This window comes from Heterodontus francisci, unplaced genomic scaffold, assembly GCF_036365525.1.
Source record: "Heterodontus francisci isolate sHetFra1 unplaced genomic scaffold, sHetFra1.hap1 HAP1_SCAFFOLD_174, whole genome shotgun sequence".
Taxonomy (NCBI): Eukaryota; Metazoa; Chordata; class Chondrichthyes; order Heterodontiformes; family Heterodontidae; genus Heterodontus; species Heterodontus francisci.
The window spans coordinates 2757849-2770147 of record NW_027141730.1 but is presented as its reverse complement, the minus strand read 5'-3'; the positions used below and the strand labels follow the sequence as shown (position 1 = coordinate 2770147).

At 44.7% G+C, this 12299-nt stretch overlaps 1 non-coding gene across 1 annotated transcript; it reads left to right on the top strand.

Moving 5' to 3' along the window:
* Positions 1-10888: 10888 nt before the first annotated feature.
* trnas-gcu (transfer RNA serine (anticodon GCU)) lies at positions 10889-10970 on the top strand. Its single transcript has one exon. It is a non-coding gene; the product is annotated as a tRNA-Ser (tRNA).
* The last annotated feature ends 1329 nt before the right edge of the window (positions 10971-12299 follow it).

The window sequence follows — 12299 nt, the reverse complement described above, 5'->3', positions numbered from 1 at the left end:
ACATTCATGCCCTCCATCACTGGCACACAGTGGCAGCAGTGTGTACCATCCACAAGATGCACTGCAGCAATGTGCCAAGGCTCCTGAGACAGCACCTTCCAAACCCGCGACCTTTATCACCTAGAAGGACAAGGGCAGCAGATGCATGGGAACACCACAACCTGCAAGTTCCCCTCCAAGCCACACACCATCCTGAATTGTAACTGTATCACCGTTCCTTCACTGTTGCTGGGTCAAAATCCTGGAACTCTCTTCATAACAGCAGCACATGGACTGCAGTGGTTCAAGAAGGCAGCTCAGCACCACCTTCTCAAGGCAATTAGGGATGGATAATAAATGCTGGCCCAGCCAGCGACACCCACCTCCCATGAATGAATAAAAAAAATGATAATATCCTGTAATCCTCCAAAGTAGAAAATACAGATGGAAATGAAAAATAATAAAACACAGTCAGCATGGATTTCATGAAGAAAGACTTGATGAACCTTATCTTTGAAAAATCAACAGCAAGAGTAATATAGCAGATGTAGAAGAGTTTAAGTTAATAAAGCCTCATCCATTTATGTGCTTGAACCATCAAATTGTGGGTTAACAAACAAACATACTAACTGACAGAGCTGCATGTTGTGCTTTCTAAATTACCCTAAAGTCGGGTGTTAATGAGTTAAAGCTTCAGGTTGCTGCAACCAGAATAGCCATTGTCCACTATCAGTTTTACTGTTATAAATAAAGGGTGGAACATTCATTGTGAATCTATAGAAACAGTCTGGTCCTGCACACTGCAGACACATCCACGTCATCACCAACCAGCTCTCCGATAATTGGTGCAGTTATTTGACTTTTCCCCATTCGCTCCATGGAATTACTTTTAAAAGATTTTAAATTACAAGCAGTTTTGTTAATGTTCAGCCTTTGAGAAGAAATCATTCCCTGGCCACAGTGGAGACAGCATTGAATATAAAACAGTAGACTACCAGGTAACACAGTGAAAGCTGATCAGCTAATCTATAATTACTTACATTTCTTAATTTTGCTCTTGCTATTCGGTTTTTCATCATTTTCAGCTCCTGACTGTGGATATTATTGTGATTAAATGTGAAAAGATGCACTGTGTCTCAGCCCCGGTATATTGGCTCTTTCTCTGTACAGTGCTGTATACACTCAGATACTGACAGTGTCTCTCCCTCCCTCAACTTTCCAGCCCTGATGGTGCAGAAAGCGCTGCTCAAAGTTACACATTCTGACTGTTTGCAGTTGATTAGTGAGAGATTATTAACGTATCCTTCTGCAGCGCTGCCTCGGTTAATAACAGCAGATCTAAGCCACATTTCAGATACAGAAACAGATGCATCAATTATTCACTCTTTCCCAGAGTGAGTGAGGCCGGGACAAGCAGCAACATTCCGGCCCCACACTCTGCAATTACCCAGCACCAGTGGAAAGCAGTGAATACAGATTCAATCAGTGGGTTAATGTCCATTACAGGGATGCAAGATTCCACAGCCCAGGACAAACATCCCCATACGCCGAGAACAAGCTCAGGAAAACCCGGGGGAGTTAATATCCCAATCACTGAGCATTCCAGTAACATTGAACAAGTTCCTGAACTGAGTGAACCTTTCAAAGTACAGAAGTGATGACGAGGTCAAAAAGGTCTGAACAGTTGAGGTGACTGAGCGGTTTCAGCTTCTCTGTTCAGGTTGCAGCTTTCACTGGAGGCATGTGCTCAAATCCCACTTCTGACAACTTGATTTTCAGTTACTTTGCAGAGCTTCCTTGAAGGTTTGAGGTAGAGTAAATACTGAGGAACTGTTTCTAACTGCTGAAAGGTCAATAACCGAAGGTTATAGATTTAAGGTGACTCACAAAACCAGAAGGAACTTGAGGAAAAATCGATTTCTGCAACATGTGGTTAGGATTTCAGTTATGTGGATAGATTGGAGAAGATGGGGTTGTTCTCTTCAGAGAGGAGATTTGATAGAGGTGTTCACAATCATGAGGGGTCGTGACAGACCCGATAGAAATTGTTGGTAGAAGGATTGAGACTCAGGTAGAAGCTGTGGCTCAGTTGGTCACACTCACCTCGAAATCACAAGCTTCTGGGTTCAGATTTCACAGCTGACACTCCAGTGCAGCACTGAGGGTGTTCAAGGTGCTGCCTTTCAGGTGTGATGTTAAACCAAGACCTGGTCTGCATGTTTGGGTGAATGTAAAAGATCCCATGCTGCAATTTCAAACAAGTGAAGAGCAATTCTCCCTGGTGTTGTGATCAATATTTGCCCCTCAATCAGATCAGTTGGTCATTATCACATTGCTGTTTGTGGGTATTAGCTGCTGCATTTCTGACATTACAACAGTGATTACACTTCAAAATTATTTCATTGTCTACAAAGTGCTTTGATATGTCCAGTGGTCTTGAAAGGTGCTATATAAATGCAAGTCTTTTCTTTCTTTATCACAACACATTGCTGTGTAAAAAATGGTTCTTCATGTCACCTCTGGTTCTTTTGCTAATCACCTGATATCTGTGTCCTCTGCTTACTGACCCTTTTACCACTGGAAACAGTTTCTCCTGATTTAAACTATTGAAGAACTTCATGACTTTGAACAAATGTGTCAAATCTTTTCTGAATTTTCTCTGCTGCAAGGAGAACAACCCCAGCTTCTCCAATCTCTCCACATAACTGAAATCCCTCACCCTGCTACCATTGTGGTAAATCTCTTTTTTATTCTTTCATGGGATGTGGGCACTGCTGACACAATGTGATTCCTGTCAACGGAGCGGCCCGCTGACATCATCGGACTGTGCCAAGCTGTGCATAGGCACAGCTACATCTTGCCAGGATTAGGTGGCACATGTGGAGGATGATGTCATTGCGCAGCGCCAACATCATCGCATATCCGCGCTTGGTCCATCTTCGCACATGTGCGCTAAAGCGTCATCAGGTTTCCAGCCCCTCACTCAGCTGGAGGAAGCGGCTGAATAGGAGACTTTGAGGCTGGAGCTCTCCCCCGTCGGCAACTCGCTCCAGGCCTCGACGCTTCTTCCCCTCAGCCGCTCGCTGTACACCTCGATGCTCCCCTGGACAATTGTTCCCCACTCGCGTCATCCAGCTCTATGGCCGCTTGCTCTCTGCCCCCCAACCCCGCTCCAGCCGCCAGCTCTAGGCCATGCCACTTCCCTCCTCTAGGCCACTCACTACTCACTCCTACGTCACACTTTGCAGCCCACCTTGCTTCTTCGGGTGGCGCGTGGAGACTGGACAAACGTGGGAGCAAGTGGCCGAGAGAAGGGAAGCAGCGCAGCCTAGAGCTAGTGGCTGGAGGGGAGGGGGGTGGGGAGTGAGCGAACGACTGGAGAATGGGGTGACATGATCGGGAGACAATCGGCCAGGGAAGTGGGGGGGGGGGAGCAGCGAGGTCTGGAGCGAGCGACTATGGAGGGTAGAAGCGGCCGGTGCAAAGCAGGGGGAGAAAGCGAGTTGTGCCACCGAGTTTGCGTTGTCAGCAAACGCAGCCTTTATTGTCCATCCTTAATTGCCCTTGAGAAGGTGGTGGTGAGCTGCCTTTTTGGAGCTGCTGCAGTCCATGTGTTGTACGTAAACCCACAGTGCTGTTAGGAAGGGAGTTCGAAGATTTTGATCCAGTGACAGTGAAGGAATGGTGATATAGTTCCCAGTCAGGACAGTGTGTAACTTGGAGGGGAGCTTGCAGATGGTGGTGTTCCCATTCATCCAATGTCCTTCTAGGTGGTCGAGGTTGGGGGTTTGGAAGGTGCTGTCGAAGGAGGCTTGGTGAGTTGCTGCAGTGCATCTTGTAGATGGTACACACTGCTGCCACTGTTCACTGGTGGTGCAGGAAGTGAATATTTAAAGTAGTGGATGGAGTGCTGATCAAGTGATCTGCTTTGTCCTGGATGGTGTTGAGTTTCTTTGGTGTTGTTGGAGCTCCACTCATCCAGGCAAGTGGGGAGTATTACATCACACTCCTGACTTGTGACTTGTAGATGGTGGACAGGAGGTGAGTTACTTGCAGCAGAATTCCCAGCCCCTGACCTGCTCTTCTAGCTACGGTATTTATATGACTGATCCAATTCAGTTTCTGCTCATTGGTAACCCCCCGGATGTTGATTGTGAAGGATTCAGCAATGGTAATGTCATTGACTGTCAAGGGGAGATGGTTAGATTCACTCCTGTTGGAAATGGTCATTGCCTGGCATTTTTGTGGCGTGCATGTTACTTGCCACTTATCAGTCCAAGCCCAATCTTGCCCAGGTCTCTCTACATGTGGACACGGACTGCTTCAGTATCTGAGGAGTTACTAATGCAACTGAACATTTTGCAATCATCAGTGAACATTTCCACTTCTGACCTTATGATGGAAGGAAGTTTATTGATTCTAGACAGATACATGAATGGGCAGGAAGAAAAGAGATACAGACCCTTAGAAAATAGGCGACATGTTTAGATAGAGGATCTGGATCGGCGCAGGCTTGGAGGGCCGAAGGGCATGTTCCTGTGCTGTAATTTTCTTTGTTCTTTGTTTGTTCTTTGATGAAGCAACTGAAGACGGTTGGGGCCGAGGACACTACCCTGAGGAACTCCTGAGCGATGTCTGGTACTGAGATGATTGGCCACCAACAACCAGCACCATATTCCTTTGCGCAAGGTATGACTCCAACCAGTGGCGATTTTTCTCCTTGATTGCAATTGACTTCAATTTTGCAAGGGCTCTTTGATGCCCTTGGCAAGAGCAGTCACTGTCACCTCACCTCACCTCCTGAATTCAGCTCTTCTGTCCATATTTGGGCCAAGGCCATAATGAGGTCAGGAACTAAGTGGCCCTGGCAGAACCCAAAATGAGCATTGGTGAGTAGGTTATGGCTGTGTAAGTGCTGCTTGATAGCACTGTCAACGACACCTTCCATCACTTTACTGATGATCAAGAGGAGGCTGATCGGGCAGGAATTGACCGGGTTGGATTTGTCCTGCCTTTTGTATACAGAACATACCTGGGCAATTTTCCACATTGCTGGGTAGATGCCAGTGTTGTTGCTTGGCGGGCGGTGTGGCTAGTTCTGGAGCACAAGTCTTCAGCACTGCAGCCAGGATGTTGTCAGTATCCAGAGCCTTCAGCCATTTCTTGATATCATGTGGAGTGAAGTGGATTTAGCTGAAGATTGGCACCTGTGATGCTGTGGACATCAGGAGGAGGCCGAGATTGATCATCTACTTGGCACTTCTGGCTGAAGATGGTTGCAAATGATTCAACCTTGTATTTTGCACTGATATACTGGTCTCCCTTATCATTAAGGATGGGGATATTTGTGGAGCCTCGTCCTCCTGTTAATTGTTTAATTATCCACCACCATTCAGGACTGGATGTGGCAGGACTGCAGAGCTTTGATCTGATCTGTTGGTTGTGAGATCACTCAGCTCAGTCTATTGCATGCTGCTTCCGCTATATGACATGCAAGTAATCCTGTGTTGTCGCTTCACTCATTTTTAGGTCTGCTTGGTGCTGTTCCTGACATGCCCTCCTGCACACTTCATTGAACCACTATTGCTCCCTTGGCTTGATGGTAATGGTAGAGTGAGGGATATGCCAGGCCATGAGGTAACATATTGTGTTTAAATACAATTCTGCTGCTGCTGATGACCCACAGTGCCTCATGGATGTCCAGTTTTGAGCTGCCAGATCTGTTCATTTCTTCCCTCAGATATAATTGAAAAAAGAATTCTGAAGAAATGCATGAACTAAATAAAAAGGAGAGAGAAATAAATACTGACAAAATGGATGGCAGAATTTGGAAGGTAAAAATATTTCAGTTTTATTATTGATGAGTGAGAGGAATATATCACACTTTGGGGCTTCTGGAAGTGGATTTACTGATAATCTGGGGAATTGATAGGAAACTGCTTCATAGTTGGTGGAACAAATTCCCGCCCTTGGGGTGGAGCCAACAGCTGCATCCGTCCAATAACAGACAGAGTAGAAGTACTGTATCAGGCCTTGTTAACTCAGTTGGTAGAGCATGGGACTTTTAATCTCAGGGTCTTGGATTTGAGACCCTTGTTGTGTGGTTGTTCTTCCCTTTTTCAGTCTTCATCAGCAGAGAGTTCAAGGAGTGTTTGAAATTAAATTCAACAACATCACCGGATTTCAACTACTCCCATCCCGCCCCCTCCCAGTGTAGTTGACAGGACTCTCAACCTCTGCCTTCCCCCTTCCCCTCCCTCCCAGATCTGCGACAGGGTTCCCCTTGTCCTCACTTTCCACCCCACCTGCCTCCACATCTAAAGGATCATCCTCCACCAATTCCGCCACCTCCAGCGTGATGCCACCACCAAACGCATCCTCCCCTCCCCTGTCAGCATTCCGAAGGGATTGTTCCCTCCGCGACACCCTGGTCCACTCCTCCATTACCCCCAATACCTCGTTCCCTTCCCAAGGCACCTTCCCATGCAATCGCAGGAGATATAATACCTGCCATTTTCCCTCCTCTCTGCTCATTATCTAAAGCCCCAAACACTCCTTTCAGGTGAAGCAGCGATTTACTTGTACTTCTTTCAATTATGTATACTGTATTCACTGCTCACAATGCGGGCTCCTCTAAACTGGGGAGACCAAACGCAGATTAGATGTAACACCTCTGCTCAGGCCGAAAGCATGATCCTGAGCTTCGGGTTGCTTGCCATTTCAACACTCTCCCCTGCTCTCATGTCAACATTTCTGTCTTTGGCCTGTTCCAGTGTTCCAGTGAAAATCAACCCAAGCTCGAGGAGCAGCACCTGACCTTTTGATTCGGCACTCTACAGCCTTGTGAATTGAACATTGTGTTCAATAACATCAGAGCATGACTGGTGTCAGGCAACCACAAGCATTAACACACTCTTTGCCTTTGTCCCAGGACAGCTTTGTTATTTAATCTCTCCTTCCCTCTGCACTATCAAACACCTTCCCCTTTGTTCTCTCCCACATGCACCTCCCCGTCACTTGATTAAAACCTAATTATTTTCTAACCTGTGTCAGTTCTGATGAAAGGTCACAGACCAGAAACTTTAACTCTGTTTCTCTCACCACAGATGCTGCCAGAGCTATTGAGTATTTCCAGCACTTTTTGTTTTTATTTCAGATTTCCAGCATCTGCAGTATTTTGCTTTTATTGTGTCAGAAAGTCTTTCCTTGATTCAGGACTCTTACCTCTCTCCAGAATCTCTCTGCTAAAGATTGAACTTTATCTCATTTCACTCACAGCTCAGGGTCAGTGTGGCACAGTGGGACTTCTGGCTGTGTCCCACTTCACAATCCCTCAGTACTGAGAAAACAATGGGGAATATTACTCACATGTTGTGTTCTGTAACTTTTACAAACACTTTAATGTATATATTATCTTCCAAAGCAGTGACAGAATGGTGGCTTTAGTGTGTTGGTGAAATAGCTTTGTTGAGTTCGTGCTGTGCTAACAGTTAAACAGTTCTTGGTTCAATACCAGGTTTTGGCACTTTCAACCTCTCCTGTGTCTTTTTCTTTGGCTCCAATTGTCAAGCTGCATGATTTACTCTGAAATTAGCACCAGAGAACCAAGGCACCAGCGAGCATGAGGAGCTGAAATTAGCACAGATCAAATCCACTTAATATTTCTGACTGAAGATGGTTGCAAATGCTTCAGCTTCATCTTTTGCACTGACGTGCTCAGCACCACCATCATTGAGGATGTGAATGTTTTTGGAGCCTCCTCATCTTGTTAGTTATTTAATTATCCACCACCATTCACGACTGGATGTGGCAGGACTGTGGAGCTGTGATCTGATCCTGAGGGAGATATCCGTGCGTGGAGTGGCGGGATGTATGGAGAGTGATCCTGAAGAGGGTGTCCGAGCCTGGAGTGGAAGCTTTCCGTGGAGGTACAGGAGTAGGTCATTCAGCCCCAGTGTTTTATAAAGGTTTAGCATAACTTATTTGCTTTTACTCTATGCCTCTATTAATAAAGCCAAGTGTCATGTTTGCTCTCAGCAACCTTTTCAAACCTTGATCAAAAAAGATTGGTGTACATTGTCTCATTCTTCCTCCCAAACTGTATCACTTCACAAGTCTCTGTGTAAAATTTTATCTGTTGTGTGAAAGCCCATTTTACCAGTGTGTTTAAGTTCCTCTGAAGTGTGTTACTGTCACTGGCATCGGATGAAATTCACGAGCATTCTTTGATGCTATCTCCGTGGAAAGAGCAATCTTACACACTAGCTCAAATTGGGATTTTGTGTGTTTAGTCTCTTTCCTCACCCACCAATATAAGCACAAATCTGTCTCATAATGTACGGTCTAAGAATGTGCCAATGTTGCAATGTGGTGATAAATTCTTCAGTGTCACAATGTACTCACCAACTGTTTCACTACTTTTCTGATTTCTGGATCCAAGTTTGTAGCTTTCCGCGATCTCTAGTGGCTTAGGGTTGAGCCTCACTTCAACGAAGAAACGGAAAATTATGATTTAAAGATTACACTGTCAATCATTCACATCTCTGTCTTCTCCTGAACTTCGAGTTCAAATTTGTTTGTGAAGTTGAGTCACACGTTAAGACAGCACAGTCTTTGTCTTTGTGAAGGAAGTGATTTGGGAATGGCTGGTTGAAACTGTCCCTTCTTGCACAGAAATTCAGTGCAAATACTTGATCACTCACAATTTCCTTAAAAGAAATTTGTTCACAATCGCATTCGACACAGAAACGGCCTCAGCATTAATCTCACTGAAGCAGAATGTGACCGTGTTGTTTGTTTCAGAATGTTGTTGCCGTTATTTGTCGCTTTTAACCAAGACTGGGAGACAGGGCAAGGTTGATCCGAGGTTGGAATATATTATCATTCAGGAGCAAGAAAAATCAAAAGGAACAAAATAAGAAAACCCAGTCTCCGGATTTGAGAATCTGTAGATCCGCTTTGGGAAAGTGAATCAGAGCAGAATGAAGGGTGAACTGTCCAGAAGAGATGAAGACACAGCTCAGTCAACACGTTCCCCTGGTTTATGATGCTGGAACATTCATCACACAGAAATGATTCAACCCAATGACAAACATTCTTCCAGCTGATAATTTATGCTACTGATTTAAGGACTGTCTCATGTGGTTACCGAGTGACGACGAGAAGATATTAAACTTTGTTCTATTCAATCTAGCTGTGATAAAGTTTGAATTTTTCTCCCTTTTATAAACAGTATTTGAAGTCTCTCGGTAACAATGTTCAGTGTTGATGAGAGTGGGGTCTGGGTGAGAAGCTGCTGAGTGTGACAGGGTCAGGACTGGATGCAGGAAGTTCTCTGACAGTCTCCCTCTATCTCTCTAATGGGTTTGAGTTGATTTACGACTGGTAGCTTTTATTTTACTTTTCTTATTTAGAGATATAGCCGCTTCGGCCCACCGAGTCTGTGCCAACCAGCAACCACCCATTTATACTAATCCTACATTAATCCCATATTCTCTACCACATCCCCACCATTCTCCTACCACTAGGGACAATTTACAATGGCCAATTTACCTATCAACCTGCAAGTCTTTTGGAGGTGGGAGGAAACCAGAGCACCCGGCGGAAACCCACACAGACATAGGGAGAACTTGCAAACTCCACACAGGCAGTACCCAGAACTGAATCCTGGTCGCTGGAGCTGTGAGGCTGCGGTGCTAACCATTGCGCTACTGTGCTGCTGTTGGTGTTTTGATAAATGAAGGAAGTTCCCTCCACCCATTTTTTTTGGACAGACAGTGTGGTATAAGGATGTAAAGGGTTAATGATGAAGATAGTGGGATCAACCCCTCCCACTGTCAGAGTGATGATAGAACAGTCACATGAGATGAAGTTTGGGAGAAGAGAGAGCAGCACCAAGGATGCTAGCTTCGCAGGCTTGATGAGTGTGTATAGAGTATTGTGCAAATTAGAAAAGAGTTCTTAGTTCTTTCAGCAGGAACTGTGTCCAGAAAATATCGAGAAACTCACAATTTTATTATTCAGGAGTCGGAACACAGATATTAATTCCAAGTGACAGTTCTGGGACCAATTAACAAAAAAAGTAGAGAATAATATTGCTCACTGATTGAAATCCCCCAGTGAGGAGACAGTTTAACAGGTGATCTTTTGGGGCATCCTTCGATCCAAGGTTTCAGCAACATTTAATCTCCCTTTTTGGTGAAATTCTCTGTTATTTGCAACTTTTTTTATCAGCTTTGATGGGCGAGTGAAAAAACTGAAAAGATTGAACAGTTCCATCCTTTCTTTTCTTCCTTCTTCTCTTCTTTCCATCAGTTTCTCTTTTCTGTCCCAGATCAATATAATGATGAGAATCCCAATTTAATCTGCTGTTTCTGGTGTTTTATCCATTCCAATCAAAATTTCAACATTCCAATCAAATCTATTTGTTATTCCACAGTGTCTCTCCATGTGTTTTATTCTATTGTATTCTCTCACAGTCTGTTTGATGATCAATGTTACATCTCACTCTCTGTTCTGGTGAAGATCAGAAGCAGTGATATCTGTTTACACCACCCGACAAGTCGGCCTGATGCTGTGGCTCGCTGATCATGTGGGGTTAAAGCAATTCTTCCAGTCAGTTAGTTCAGTTTTCATTTCATGAGAAATTCGGTCATCATGACTTCATCAGTGACCTAATGGTTCAGGTGTCTGAGTGATGTTAATCATGATGTGATGAAATGATTGTATGTTCCAGTCTTTCCGTGGTGGGTTTTCACACTGAGTAGAAACGTGTTGGACATGGTCTGGAAATGTTTCACACTGCTCCATTCCCAACTTCATTTACTTACAGAAGAGATATTTCCATCATTCCACAGCTGGCTGCACAGCCAGAAGCTGTGCTGAAGGTGACAGCTATGTCTCTACAACTGACAAGGTGGCCGAGAGGTTAAGGCGATGGACTGCTAATCCATTGTGCTTTGCCCACGTGGGTTCGAATCCCATCCTTGTCGCTAGTTTGTGAGCTGTTTCATGTATTATTTATGTTGGGTGAGCTTATGTGTCAAGTCAGCCTCGAAACCTGTTCTTGTCAATGTCCAGACAGTGATTCCAGAATTTGTTATACTTTATTAAAATTGAGACAGACAATTGGAATTCTTCACCCAAACTGCACCGGAATGAAGATCAAATAGGTATCACGAAACGGAGCAGGATTTTTCCTCCCCTCCTTCCTTCCATCATTACTTTCTCTGGATTTGCACCAAGTGAAAGACAAATGGGAAAAGCAAATGGCGAGGGAGCAGATGCAGAAAATTATCCTTTGGCAAGAAATTTATTTTCAAATCTTCTTGATAGATTAAGTGAGTGAGCAATGCTTTGGCAGATGGAGTTTAAAATGAGGGGTCATCTACTACCTACGATAGATCAGAGTGTTTTTTTGTAAGAGGTGAGATGTTAGAAACGGTTGAGGAGCAGAGACCCGAATACTGAATTGATAAAAGCTGGTAGAAAATAATGTGAAAAGTGAACAGAATCTGAAGATTGGACCTCATGGTGTAGTGATATAAAGCTCTGTGCTCCTGAAGTATATGTCCAAGCCCAGATTGTGGGGAATCTGTGGAGAGTGATTTGGTTTTTATTCATTCTTGGGTGTGAGTATCGCTGATAAGGCTAGCATTTATTACCCATTCCTATTGCCGTTGAGAAGGTGGTGGAGAGCTGCCTTCTTGAACTGATGCAGTCCATTTGGTGCAGGAACACCCACAGTGCTATTGGGGAGGGAGTTCCAGGATTGTGACCCAACAACAGTGAAGAAATGGCGATATCGTTCCAAGTCAGGATGGTGAGTGACTTGGAGGGGAACCTGCAGGTAGTGAGTTCCCATGCATCTGCTGCGCTTGTCCTTCGAGGTGGTAGTGGTCACGAGTTTGGAAGGTGCTGTTGAAGGATACTTGGCGAGTTGCTGCAGTGCATATGGAGATGGTACACACTGCAGCCACTGTTTACTGGTTGTGGAGGGATTGAATGTTTAAGGTGGCGGGTGAGGTGCCGATCAAGTGCGCTGCTTTGTCCTGGATGGTGTTGAGCTTCTTGAGTGTTGTTGAGTGGGATGTATTCCATCACACTCCTGACTTGTGCCTTGTAGATGGTGGACAGGATTTGGGGTGTCAGGAGGTGAGATACTTGCTGCAGAATTCGTAATCTCTGACCTGCGCTTATAGCCACAGCATAGATGTGACTGGTCCAGTTACGTTTCTGGTCAAGATGTTGATGGTGGGGGATTTAACGATGATAATGCTTCTGAATATCAAAAGGTAGATTTTTTCTCTCTCTCATTGGGG